Source organism: Stegodyphus dumicola, chromosome 7, assembly GCF_044657685.1.
Source record: "Stegodyphus dumicola isolate Sdum_Otavi_A_Nest chromosome 7, ASM4465768v1".
Taxonomy (NCBI): domain Eukaryota; kingdom Metazoa; phylum Arthropoda; class Arachnida; order Araneae; family Eresidae; genus Stegodyphus; species Stegodyphus dumicola.
In genome coordinates, this window is record NC_140774.1 from 61,650,384 (window position 1) to 61,664,255 (window position 13,872).

The 13,872-nt window shown below is 31.1% G+C and overlaps 2 protein-coding genes across 3 annotated transcripts in view; one reads left to right on the plus strand and one right to left on the minus strand.

Moving 5' to 3' along the window:
• Megf8 (multiple EGF like domains 8) overlaps nucleotides 1-13,247 on the minus strand; it is a 251,267-nt gene extending 238,020 nt beyond the window's left edge. Inside the window, exon 1 of the mRNA XM_085820327.1 lies at nucleotides 13,006-13,247. The gene's annotated coding sequence lies outside the window, so the exon portion shown is untranslated. The remainder of the gene's footprint in view (nucleotides 1-13,005) is intronic.
• A 257-nt stretch (nucleotides 13,248-13,504) lies between these two features.
• Nucleotides 13,505-13,872, plus strand: part of LOC118184258 (uncharacterized) — a 30,564-nt gene continuing 30,196 nt past the window's right edge. For both annotated transcript variants that reach the window (XM_085820331.1, XM_085820332.1), the window contains exon 1: nucleotides 13,505-13,635. The gene's annotated coding sequence lies outside the window, so the exon portion shown is untranslated. The remainder of the gene's footprint in view (nucleotides 13,636-13,872) is intronic.

The window sequence follows — 13,872 nt, forward strand, 5'->3', positions numbered from 1 at the left end:
CGCTTCAGATAAAAGTAAGCAGATTCTGAGAATTTTAAGTCTATAAGGACATAGCCTCAGACTTTACTGGGCCTCCATATCATTCTACAATTTCTTACTAGAATTTTTAACTTTATATATTGAAGAAAGTGGGTACTGAGAGGTAACAAAAATGTATTAGACCTAGGATAACAAATTAGTTTTTAAATCAAGCATTATTTTTATGCAAAATATAAAGGCATTACAATTCTTGTAATCTATCTATTATTTTCATATCTTAGGAATAAGGCACGTATTCCCATTCAGAGTGTCTATTATCCCTAGCATAGTTTTTCCAGGGCACACTTTCCTCATTTCTGCCTAAGATATGAAAAGAATGAATAGAAGACATAGAACATAATGCTTAAGAAGCAATGTAAACAGAAACTATCATATAACATATAATAACAAGAAAAAAAATAATTACTATATACCGAATTATTTTAAATTTGGAGCACCCATATATTTGGATTATAAAGAATGTTGTGTTTTGCCGAAGATAGTTATTGAAAGTTTTAAGAAAAATTATCCTACATTATTGCTTATCTATATCGTCTACTTTCCAGATAAATTTAGATTTCCTCAACATTCAGAAAGTAGTGCTTTCCTTTGAAACTGTACGCCAAACTGGTACAAAGAGAGCAAATATTCCTAAATCCACATGATAAATTTTATTTAGATTTTCTAAACATCAAAATTAGATGTGACAAGTATACACATTATACAAAGCAAACATATGAACAAATTAATTTGACCCATCAGAATTAGAAAGGTAAAAAGCATACAGCGGAAGTTCATAGGTAGTTTTGTTACTGGAGGTTAAGGCATTAAGAGATATGTGTCCCTGAATGCTAGGGCAGCAGGAAAACAAGTATGTCGGAAAATGAATCATCTATTAGAATTTTATTATCATTTGAATCTATTAGGATGAGTGAATAGCTCACTAATGCCTATGTAGTCTTCAATAATAAGAGCAATTTTCTTAGTCACTTCATTATCCCTTGAATCTTACAAATAAAGATTTTAAAAATCTCAGATCTATAATACAGTAAACCCTATTTAAGACATAAAAATCATAGTACCACATGATTTTGGTCTTCTGCGGAGAGCATCATCCCAGAGAAATAGTATTCAAAACTAATGTTTGTTTACATTATCATAAATACTAGTCATTTACACAGGTACTTTTTACTATGACTTTCATGGTTTCAATCTCAAGCAATTCATACCACTTATATGACTGACTGATTCTGAATATATAATAGTTATATGACTGATTTTGAATATACAACACTTATATGACTGATTCTGAATATATAAAACACTTGTATGACTGATTCTGAATATTGATTTAATACTACTAGATTGGTACAGCTTCTAAAATTACTGACCGACAATATACTTTTGGTGAAATGTCCCAGTAAATACAAATAATATTCAGTCATAACATAAGATGAAACAATTCTTTGCATTTAGTAGCAATATAAAGATGTAGATAACATATTCAAGGTGTTATTAATGCAATGACATGAGTTCAAGTAGTTTTTATATCACTGAAATATGTTTAAAATAAAACACATTAAGACAATTTAGCAATACAATGTCCAAGGTCTAGAATCATTGGGACTTCAGCAATTCTAGAAATTTCTAGATTTTAAATCATCAGTTTAAAATCTAGCAAGATGACATGTAGAAGTTATTAAAAAAATTCCTCATTCATATTTAAGGAAATGTTATTTGGTATAAAGATTTTTTCCTGAATCACTCCTAAGTGGAAAAAAAAAAAAAAAAAAATGTGAGTGAAAGCTGAAATGATGATATTCTCTAGATTCACTATTCAATTAACTGACTGATGATTAAGGTATTGTCATCATACTGTAAGACTTCAGTTGCATCATCTTCATTTAACATTTCTTCTTATATTCCATCAATCGGAAAATTTCTCTTTTACTTGTGATATCCAAAAACCTCCAGATTCGTGGCTTGCTTTATTTTCAGGAAATTTGGCATTAAAATATGCCAAGCATTTTAAAAAATATCTGCAAGATCTGGCAACATGCCATATTTCAGATTTTATATTCAAATATTTCTTGGATTGTTGTATAGTCTTGCTTACACATCAGATTCTAAAAAGTTACTTTATCTGTATTCCAGTTTGTACAAAATTCAATATCTACTACTGATGATGAATTTACAGTTTCAGGAAATGAGTAAAATGAAGACATTATCACTTCCTAAAACTAAAGTTTTGATAAGATTAATTATAATAGACAGAACAAAATAATAAGCTACTTCATATCAGAAAGCTATAGGAAGAGCACATTTTGCTAACTTAAGTTCTATGAATAGAATTCTTTTCTCCTTTCCTTCCCTGCATATCAATAAAAGAAACAAGGGAAGGGCAACATCGCACTTGAAATAATTAAGTCTTGAGGCTTCAATTATTGTTCAAGTCAAATAATGTTAACTCATTCATAGCCACTTAAGGGATGAAAGTGTGTCATATTAATGACAATACATTGATTGGTAATGGTGTGATTTCCTTGCAGGTGTTTGATAGTGACACAGAGGAATCTCAGTTAGTTGGAACAGAACTTGCTTTTATGGCACATTTATTTTTTTGAGTATAATAGTGTCTAGTTAACACTTAGTTAATAAGGGAAAAAAAAATGCTAGTGGTCTGGAAATCAGATCATTCTGCATATCAGACATTCAAATTTCAGACTTTATACTGTATTATCTACAATAATCCAACAATTTATAATGACTTATACCAGGTTCAATTTTATTAACTTTAAAGGCATTTTTCATAATAAACAGATACATAACTATTCCCAGTTTAAATATTTCATACTTTCTGATTATCTTCACCCTCACCATAAGGCCACGAAAAGTACTGATGAGGCAATGCACTATCTCACCAAAAAGCATGTGTGCCAATGCAGGTAGCACATGGCGATTTGCTCTTTTGGAATTTAATTTTTCTGATTAGTACTTCTTGTTGCATTGAGTACATTTGTTTTTGTCATGGAATTTTTAGTGGAACTGTGGTGTTTGTCTTCTTTTATTTTGATTACTTAGTGTGCAATGCCCAAGTGGAGCATGATGCTGACTCTGCAATTCTTTTGATTTTTTTAAAACAAAAACAGATCCCAAACATCCATTTTGTATTTTTTTACTCTTGTTTAAAAACATCACAATACATTAAACTGTATAAGTTATGTTTATTAATTTCAATGTTATTTTGTATAGAATTACAGTAAAATAAATTTCATATCCAACAAGTGGGTAGTTGAATATCCAGCTTAAATTCATCCCAATATTTAGTATCTAGACAATCTGCTGTCTGTTCTATCAGTAGTCATTTAATGTAACATAACGAGGAAATTTAATGTAAACATAACGAGAAAAAGTTTTCATGAGACTAATAGCAAAAAAGAAGTGTAATCTAGTTTGCTTATGTCATTAACATGCTAAGAAATCTTATCTCTGGAAGAAATTCTTTCACAATAACTGCTTTTATAACAAAAGGAAAGGGCTCATGTTCTTCATTAAATTATTGCCTTTTCAGCTTACTTTGCTGTTTGGAAGCTGTCCCAGACAGTATAGAAGTTAGCTGCACCAGACACAGATATTTGAAGTACTGACCTTGTGGCATACAAGCATTTAAAATCCATTGAAATGAAACTCTGATGGTAGAAAATCACAAAGAAGACATGGTTCTTGGAAGAAGATGTAATTTCAATCAACAAAAGAATACAGCTTAAGCTGTATTTTTTTACTTTCATGTAATTTGCCAATTTGAACAATTTATCCAGTTCAGTCTGGGTAAGGTTTATGAGTGAATAAACAACGGAATGTTGCCAGATTATCCTTAAAAAATGAGTTAATTAAATGTACAAAATTTGCTCTCCCGGTACTTTTCCATTAAAATCATATTTGACATTTTTTGGTTTTGATATACTTCTATAGCATTAGGTGTCACCAGTTTGGTTTAACTTCTTCCCTGGCAATAAGCAACTGTCTTTATAAACATTGTTCCTATAATCATGTTTTTGAAATAATCAGTATTTCCACAGTTATGGATTTCATCATTTGTCATATGCCAAGAGATAAACAAGCCGCTATCCATTTTTTTCAAAAAGAAAAAAAAAAAAAAGATATATTCTTTACAAAGAAAGATTGTGTTAAAATAACCCCATTATGAAATTAAAATGTGACAGAAAGCCAGGATGTCTATGCAGAATTGATTTTTGCAAGTATAAAAACAGACATCCAAACAGAAACATGGATTGCTTTATCATGTATTACTTTTGTTACTGTGATTCATTTATATATGGTATCAGGAATTAATGTCTATTAAGTTTTGCAAACCAAAACTTGCTTCAAATGAATTACAATATATTGATTCATTGGAATACTTACATGACAGCAGTATATGCCAGTTTTTTATTATCTCATCCTAATGCTGAAAATTAAAGTACTATTCGGTTTCGAGGGCCGTAAAAAAAATTGCAGCAAAAATGTATGCGCAAAAGCGCCAAATTTAGCAAACACGTCCATTTAACAGCGTGCCAAATCTAACGTATGTGCTGATTTCAGATGGTGTAAGTTTATATAGTTCTATAGTTCCTAAGACGCCATTGAAATACTAGTTTAATTTTTAAATCCATTTTTGATTTTAAATCCTTTTTTGATATCCTATGGATTTAACAATTTGGGGAATTGCCCATGACGAAAAGTCGGCAATAGAATTTTGGGTAAAGTGCAGAATCACCCACTGTTTGACGCATTTTTAAGAATTGCACATACTTGGTATCCATGTGCACATCGACCTATTTTCACTTTAAAAAAAATCCTAGAATTGCACAAAAATGGCACAGCGCACATCCTTGACTTTATCTATGTACACATTGACCTATTTTCACTTAAAAAGTAACAGAAAATGGACAAAAATTCAATTGTTTTTACCCTTATAAAAAACCGCAAACAAATAATTGAGCGATTCTGCACTTTACCGAGAATATTTTCAAAGAAAAGGCAACATTCATTATAGAAAATTACGTTTGAACAACCAACGAGATTAAATTATGCTTCAGCGATAAGTCGGTAGCGAAATAGCGATGTATTCAGTTATGTTTAGCAATTTTTATATAAATTATAATAATGATCTGAAATAGTTATTTACTCTTATGCTTCCATTCAGTCATGTTTAGCCTTTTTCATATACAGTGAAACCTCGTTACAACAATATTTTAGGGACCAAATAAATATATTGTTGTAGAGAGGCATATTGTTATATCTAGGGCCCACATATTTTGAGCATTTAATAAGAGATTTTTTTTTATTATTATTAGTTTAAGGTGCATAAAATACTACTTTTAAGTCTATATTTAGAAGAAATTAATTTGTTAAATACTAATAATAGTGGTTTAAATACTAAAAAAAATAAATAAATAAGATAAATTCAGAAAATAAGCACAGAAATATTCACATACCTGAAAACACTTTTTATTGAAAATAATCCAATAATTTTGTTTGTTTATTGATTTTTTTAACTGTTAAGTTCACCAATACTGTATGCATTGAGTCTAGTGCACGAAAATGTTCTTCATTTGTCGACGGAAGGCTTGAAAAAAATGTCCGTAGAGAATTCACAGATTGAAGAGCTTCCTGGGATGACAATAAGGACTGCAATGGACCTGTATTATCATCATCATCTTCATCATTGTTTCCTATCTCATCAGTAATTTCAGAGAGAATATCTTCATCAGTAACTCCTGCGAAAACCATAAGATCATCATCTGCTGTTAAATAGTCTTCTATACTAATTCCAAACTTTTTACCGCTTGTTTCCTCAAGTTGGGATACGGATTTTTTGATGTGCAAAACACATTCTTGATCATCTGAGAGATCATTGTCTATGGAATTTTCATCATTATCAGATTTCTTATCTTCCATAACACAAAGACCGGCCTTTTCCCAGCAATTCCGAATGGTTTTTTTCTGTTACTTCCCACCAACTTCCAGTGTGACGTGTCCAACAACGTGTGACAATATATTGTCACACGCTTCCTTGACATTTACAGCTTTGAAAGGGTCTTCTACTTTATTTTCAAAGTTTACAAGTATGGAGTCCACCAACCATTTTCTGTAACATCCTTTGAAGCACTTAATTATGCCCATATCAAGAGGCTGTAAAATTGAAGTGCAATTGGCAGGGAAAAAAGCGATTTCGATATTTTGTAGCTTTGGAAATGACGTGTGAGCACCGCAGTTATCTATCAACAAAAGATTTTTTTCTTTCTCTTTTTCATTTCATTGTCTAACTTCTGTAACCATTCGGAAAAAAATTTAGACGTCATCCAAGCCTTCTTATTTGCTTTATACTCCACGGGAAGACTTTTCACGTTCTTAAAGCACGTTGGCTTCAATGATTTACCAATGACGAGAGGTTGTATTCTATGCGTTCCTGTGCTATTTGCTCACAGAAGAACAGTCAGTCTCTGCTTTGATTTCTTCCCTCCATAACACTTTTCACCCTTGAATGCCAATGTTCGATCGGGTAGGAGTTGGAAAAACAGCCCAGCTTCATCTGCATTATAAATGTCTTCTGGAGTATACTTTTCTAAGATTTCTTTCATCTTGTTTTGCTGCCATTCATTTGCGTCGTTTATCGGGGCTGACTTTTTCTCTCCGTGAACTTCTTGGAAAGTTATTCCATGACGATCTCGAAAACGCATTAACCAACCATTGCTAGCTTTGAAAGTTTCGTTCCCTAGCATCGCTGCAAATTTCTGTGCTTTTGCACATAATAAAGGCCCATTTATTGGGACATTTGTTGCTCTCATCTCTTGAAACTGTTTTAAAACAGCAGCATCAATATTTTCATTTGTCGCAACTTTCAGTCGTTTTCGCTCTGGGTTAATTTCATTTGAAGTTACAGCATCTTCGATTTGCTTTCTCTTCTTTAGGAACGTTGCAACTGTAGATTGCGATAATCCATGTTTCTTAGCCGCATCAATCTGCTTCATTCCCTCATCAATATCATTGATAACGTTCAGTTTATCTCGAAAAGATAGTTGCTTTCGCCCTGCCATCTTAGGGAACAATATCGCATGAAAGAAAGAAAATTTTAAACCAAATGTTTAGCGTAGAACTCAAAATCGTTAAAGACTATAAGACAACCTTTAAACTCACTTTTCAGTACGTCACTTAACAACACCCCGCCTCCATCTCCCCCTGTTCCTCTAACAAAGGGCACTTGTTCTGCGACAAGGTGACCAGACAGGTCTAGATGTCCTTAAACCTTATCAGAATTCCAAAGCTTACTGGGAAATGAGACTAGGCATACATTTACACTTCACCCCCCTCACCCATTCCAATTCCCAAAAGGGTGGTCTTCATCTGTTTTGAAATCTGAACAATAGCTATTTATTCAGGGATAAGTTGAATATCCACAATGAGTCTTAATAGACGGAAAAAATAACAAAAGAAAACGAAAAAAAAAAGCATTTGAAAATCAAAATATTATTATAAAGGGAGAAAATAATACTGAAATTTAGACTGAAAAAATCGTTTTACAGAGGTTTATTGTTCTAGAGAATATAGCAATATTGAGCGGAGATTAACATTATTTTATATGCAAAATCACCGGGACCACAAAACATTATTGTAGTAGAGGGAGTTATTGATGTATCGGGTATCGTTGTATCGAGAGTTTACTGTAAATTATAATAATAAAAAAGTATTATATGAAATTAAACGTTCATCTAAATTAAAACATTAATCTTAAATAGTTATTTACTATTAAACTTCCTTTCTTGCCGCAATTATTTTTGGCAGCATTGGCATCAACAATAGTTTGGCGATTTTTTACGGCCCTCGAAACCAATTAGAGTCGAAAGTCGTTAATTCGGACACCCATAATTCGGAATGATCTATAATCCGGACCTCAAAGCTAAAAACCTTCTGCGCATGCGCCGCATTGACATATGCGCATAGGCGTTTACGCTTGCGCATAAGACCTTTTACGACTGCGCATTTGCGTGTGCGCAAGCGCAGAATACGTTTTCGCGTGCGCGTTTTATGTGTAACAGACGGTATAAGTTAAAATTATATAATTAACAATTTCAGTTAATGTTGATGATTGCGTTGTTCCTTAATTTTCGAATTGGATCCGGCTTATTATTTTTTGCAGACTGTTAGAGCAATTTTATAAAAGTAAGTTGGAACTTTCGATTATGTTAAATAGAATTTCCGATGCTGGATCTACAAAGGGAAAGCATGTTTCGATGTCCATCAAACAAAAAGTGGAATTGCTGCAAAAAACGGATAAAGGCTCCTTTGTTTCTCTAACCATTCAAAAAATCTGTTTATCAATTTCGCGCTGCTCTCGTTGGGGGAACGTCGCGGCGCGCAATGAACTGGGAGTTGATCTGTCAGCACTATCCTTATCTTCAATGCAGATGTTTTTATTTTATTCAGCTTATAATTCCTTACTAAATGTAGTATTTCATTTCAATGTACTCCGTCTTTGATATGATTTAAATAAAATTCTTAATCATTATAAATATCACGAATACAAATCAAATAGTTTTCTGGTTGCAATTTTCTAATTTCGACTATGCATAATGTATGCTTTATGCATGTGCACGTTGAAAGAAATCTTTAATAAAGTAAACAAATAAATATTAAGCTTTTTTTTTTTTTTTTTTTTTTTTTTTTTTTGTAAATTTTGATGCCCTTTAGATCATAATTGCTCTTTATTTCATAAATTACAGTTTTATATTCTTAATTTTATAATTTCTGCATGCATCTTACCAGTTTTTAACTGATGATCTATAATCCACAGAAACCGATAATCCAGAATCGCCGAAGTCCCGACGAGTCAGGATTAAAGGCTTTTGACTGTAATACTTTTTTATTATTATAATTTATATAAAAAAGGCTAAACATGACTGAATGGAATCATAAGAGTAAATAACTATTTCAGATCATTATTATAATTTATATAAAAATTGCTAAACATAACTGAATGCATCTCTATTTCACTACCGACTTATCGCTAAAGCAAATTCCTAAATTCCTATGATATCAAAAAAGAATTTAAAAATTAAACTTGCATTTTAATGGCATCTTAAGAAATGTAAAACTATATAAACTTATGCAATCTGAAATCAGTGCATATGCTAGATTTGGCGTGCTGTTTTTTTTTTTTTTTTTTTTTTTTTAAATGGGCGCGTTTGCTAGATTTGCCGCTTTTGCGCATACATTTTCACTGCATTTTTTTTAAGTTCCATAAAAAGGAATAGTACTGGCTTTAACATAAAGAAAACTTTTTCCATAGCTCTATATCAGGTTTAAAATATGGTTGAAATCTACACAAATAACTTCACAAGAAAGGCAACCATGCTGTTGTTTCTTGATATCAAGAAAGCACTTAACTTCATATGGCATATCAGTTGAATCTCTAAGATGCTACAATTATTTCAAGTGGATAATGGAATCAAGCTGCTGAGTAACTTAAGTGAAAATATATTTTAGTTTAAGATTGATATAACTGTATTAATATTTAAATCAGAAATGGGAGTTCTGCAGAGCTCTATCCTGGCACTCAGTTTATCTTTTCATATCTCAAAATATATCACTTTTTCAAAATATGCATATATTTTAGAAATTATTAAATCAGCAATACACATTAAACAAATTACAAATATTTCTGAAGAACATCAGTTACTAGTTTGGACAACAGAAAATTAGCTTCAATTTTTTTTAAAAAAATTTCCGATGGGTACTTTGAGAAACTGCATTCAGAACGACATTAAATAAGACTGTTTATTCTCTGCAGCTTGTCTTGGCATCTATAGGAACTCTGGTGAGAAGAAAAGTAATGATGAACTGTACCATGCCACTACTTATTCCTCTATTTTATGATCACCACATACATTTCACTGCTTGTGTGGAAATCCTAGCCTTTTGATTGAAATCAACATTAGAAAAAAAAAAAAAAGTTATTCCCATACTGTCTTAGCTACCCCCAAGAAACACAGAACATTAACAAGGAAAAAAAAAATCTGAAAGCTTTCAGATTTTATATTATGCCTAAAAGGGACGCTTTTTTAAAGTTTTTTGTGTTACTTTAGTCATTAAATATCATGTTCTTCGCACTTAAACCATAAAATTTAATTCAACAGCAATATCACAAGATATTTAAAACAGCGTATCTTTAGAATTTCCAATACACAGTCTCACATGCTGGAGATACAAATGTTTTTTTTTTTCTTACAGCGTTGTCATTGTTCGCTTTGAAATCATCATTGGGCTTCTTAATCAAAAACTCATAAATGCTTTACAAAATATGAAATAGACAATAAAACAAATTCCAAATTTGGGATTCCTGATGTCCATATTTGGGTGGAGACATGTGTTATTCAAAATTTGATGTCTCTAACTGATGATTGTACCGTTGTTTTATCACAATACGAGAAACATACATACATTTATGCAGATTGTTCATTATTTAATTTCTTTAAATACAATACAGGGCTTTAATATTTGGTTGCAACAATTTAAAAAGTGATTCCCCATTTATAGCGAGTCAACACAAAATGGCAGAACAAAATTAATACCTCTTCTGGGCAAATTGTCCCTTTGGGCTTTAAAAAAAAAAAAAAAAAAAAAAAAAAGGCATTTTTTTTTTTTTTTTTTTTTCTTTTTAGAAGAATGTGTAGGTAGGTTTGCCAAATGTTTAAAAGAGATGAATGGTAATTTTGGTGATGCTTTTCTATAATTATAAATTTCTAAGAATTATCCTGAGAAAACATTCAAACTCATATCACACTGACAACAAAGTGATGGCTACATTCATGAACATTGATAATTTAATGATTATCATTCTGATTAAATGAAAATTATGCATTTTTACTAGAAAACTTTATCATTTTACAACATTATAGCAGTTAAAAAATACTGTAAAAGTTCAGAATAATTTGCACAATTCAACTCTGCATGAAGATTTTGAAAGATTCAATTTGAAACTCTGGTTAATCTTTGGAATAAGGTAACAGGTAGTTTGGCGACATTTTGGTAACGCAATAAAGGTTACTAGCTAGGACTTAGCAGTGTATATGGATAAAGTCAAGAGTTTGCGCAATGCCATTTTTGTGCAATTCTGGGATGTTTTTTTAAGTGAAAATAGGTCGACATGTACATGGATGATACCGTGTATGTGCAATTCTTTAAAAACGCGGCAAGCAGTGGGCGATTCTGCACTTTCTACCAATTTCGCACCTAATCTTTGTCATGATTAAGCACTTTTGTTCCATAAAAGTTCTAGCATAAGCGTAATTCAGCTAGCAGATTGTTGGAAAAAAATGTTGAGTAAAAAAAAAAAAAAAAAAAAAAAAAAAAAAAAAAAAAAACATGCCTTTACTTCGTGAAAAAAAAATGGTGTCCAAAACAAAACCAGCAGTTTGCTGTAACAGGGTTGGTCACCAAATTTTCGCCAAAAAATCGCCAAGATACCATAATCTAAAGATCAAACGAAACTTTTTTCAAGGTTGCCCATAAGTTTTAGATCAACATCAGGAACTGTAAACATAGAGAAATACAGTGTACTCTGGGATTTCTGATTTGCATAATTATCTATGTGTGGTGGTACTGTTGACTGTATTGACAGAGTAGCAAAAGCTTGGTTGAAAGTAAAACCAAAACAATAGTTCAATCATGGAGAAAGATTCTTCCTGAAATAAAATTGGAGATTTATCTAATTGTAAAGAAGCCAAGGCAATAACTGAAGTTTTATGCCACAAAAATTAAAAGGCAAAAATTTTCTAAAAGGTCGATCAGGTAAACATTGTGAAATGGCTTGATGGTAATTCGAGTGAGCCGTGCTTAAACGATGTGGATATTGTCTCACATGTCGCAAGAACAAAAAAGGCAGAGAGTGATATTAAACACATAAGTGAAGAAGATACTGACAATTACATTAGACAGGAGATAACAATGACTTGGATTGAAACTCTGTTGGACTTCATTAACCAAAGGGGATTGGAATACTATGATAAAATTGCCCTTAAAAAATACACAATAAAGTTCAAGAAATACTTAAAAGTTCTCAAAAACAAAGTAAAATGACTGACATTATAGAGCAATAAACATATACAATATGCATGAAAATTGATAGTTTGTATCACCCATGTTTTTCAATTTTAAATGACTTGCTTCCTTAACATTAGCATAAATAATTGATAGTACTCTATAGTAAACATTATTACTGAGGTATAACAGTTATAGCACATTTTCCACTACACTTACAATGTCTCTATAATACTAGGTAGTAATACTAGTCAGATGTATGCACGTTAAAAGTCCAGAAAATTTCTCTAATTATATTTAAAAGCTTTTTTTGCTAAAATACACTCACGATGGATTTCACTTATTTTAAGGAATTTCTAAACATCTTACATGTCAACTGAATTAACATAGAATCATGACAGTCTAAATCAAAAATTGAATAAAATATGCATATGTAAACCAATCGTCAGAAAAAAAAAAAAAAAATCTAACTTTTTACCAGTTATTGAAATGTACACACATAAATATAAGAGATGTAGAAGATGGATGTAATATGAATATAAACATAAACACAATTTAATCCCGCACATGTAAAATTACTAAATTTAAAATACATATCTAATAATCGTCTTATACATAACTAAAATAAATCATTACTTCTGAAATATAATGTATAATTTTATATGGACATGTTTGGCCTTAAGGTTTAAAATAATATGGGATACATTTAGCTAACTTGATTATTTCCAAGAGAAATCTATAAAAGATTTTTAAATCTAACATTTTGCAATTCTCTTCAAACTATTACATCATGTATGTATCATTAGAAACCCCAATTAATTTTTATTTCAATCTTATTGTTTTAAACACAAAAGACGAGAGTGAGTAACTGGTTAGACATTAGTTTACCTTCTGAGCAATTAACAATAAAATCTTTAATAAAGTTTTACGGTCCTTTCCATAAGAAATTTTCAACTGCATGTATTTTACTGCGTATGTTAGAATAATTTCGTTTGCTAGTCTTATTTAATAACTTTTTGCACACCGATGTCCTAAATAATGACACTTTCAAAACATGACATGAAAACATCAATAATATCGTAGACAAAACATCCGCGAATACTTTTCAATTATGGTATAGACAGACAGACAAAGTAGACAGATGTCTTGTTTTGCACCTCCTGAATCTTTCTGCCATAACTACAAAGGAATAGAGGAATCGGCAATTACAGTTAGAAATGCAAATTTCCTGCACACTCTTAAGATCATATAATAATAATTCATTTGAAATATTAAAAACATTCTTGTCAATACTGTTCTTTAATTATACATTTTCTCCTAATATGTCGTTACTACGTTTTATTCCCTTCGTAGAATGAAATATTAATAGTAATAATATATAGTCATTGAGTTGGCAAATTGTATTCTTTTTATGACAGAATTTGGCATCATTGCTACAGATTGTAAACACCGCTAAAAACGTGTTTTCGGTTCCTTCAGATTGCCGTTATTGGGCTGGATTTCATCCGTTTATATTTGGTATGTAATGTTTTTGTAAAAATGTTTGCCGTTTTAATTGTGAAACATGGGGTAGTATGTGTTTTCTTTTATGTTAAGATTAATTCTATGTAACGTAAAACAGAATGATAACATTGGATTTTGTGAAGCACGAGGAAACCAAAATTTTCATTGCAGTTGTTTTTCTATTTGATTTTGCATCTTAAGGGAAAATTTCATAGCAGATTTTACTCAGTTTGTTAATATTATTGTGCATTG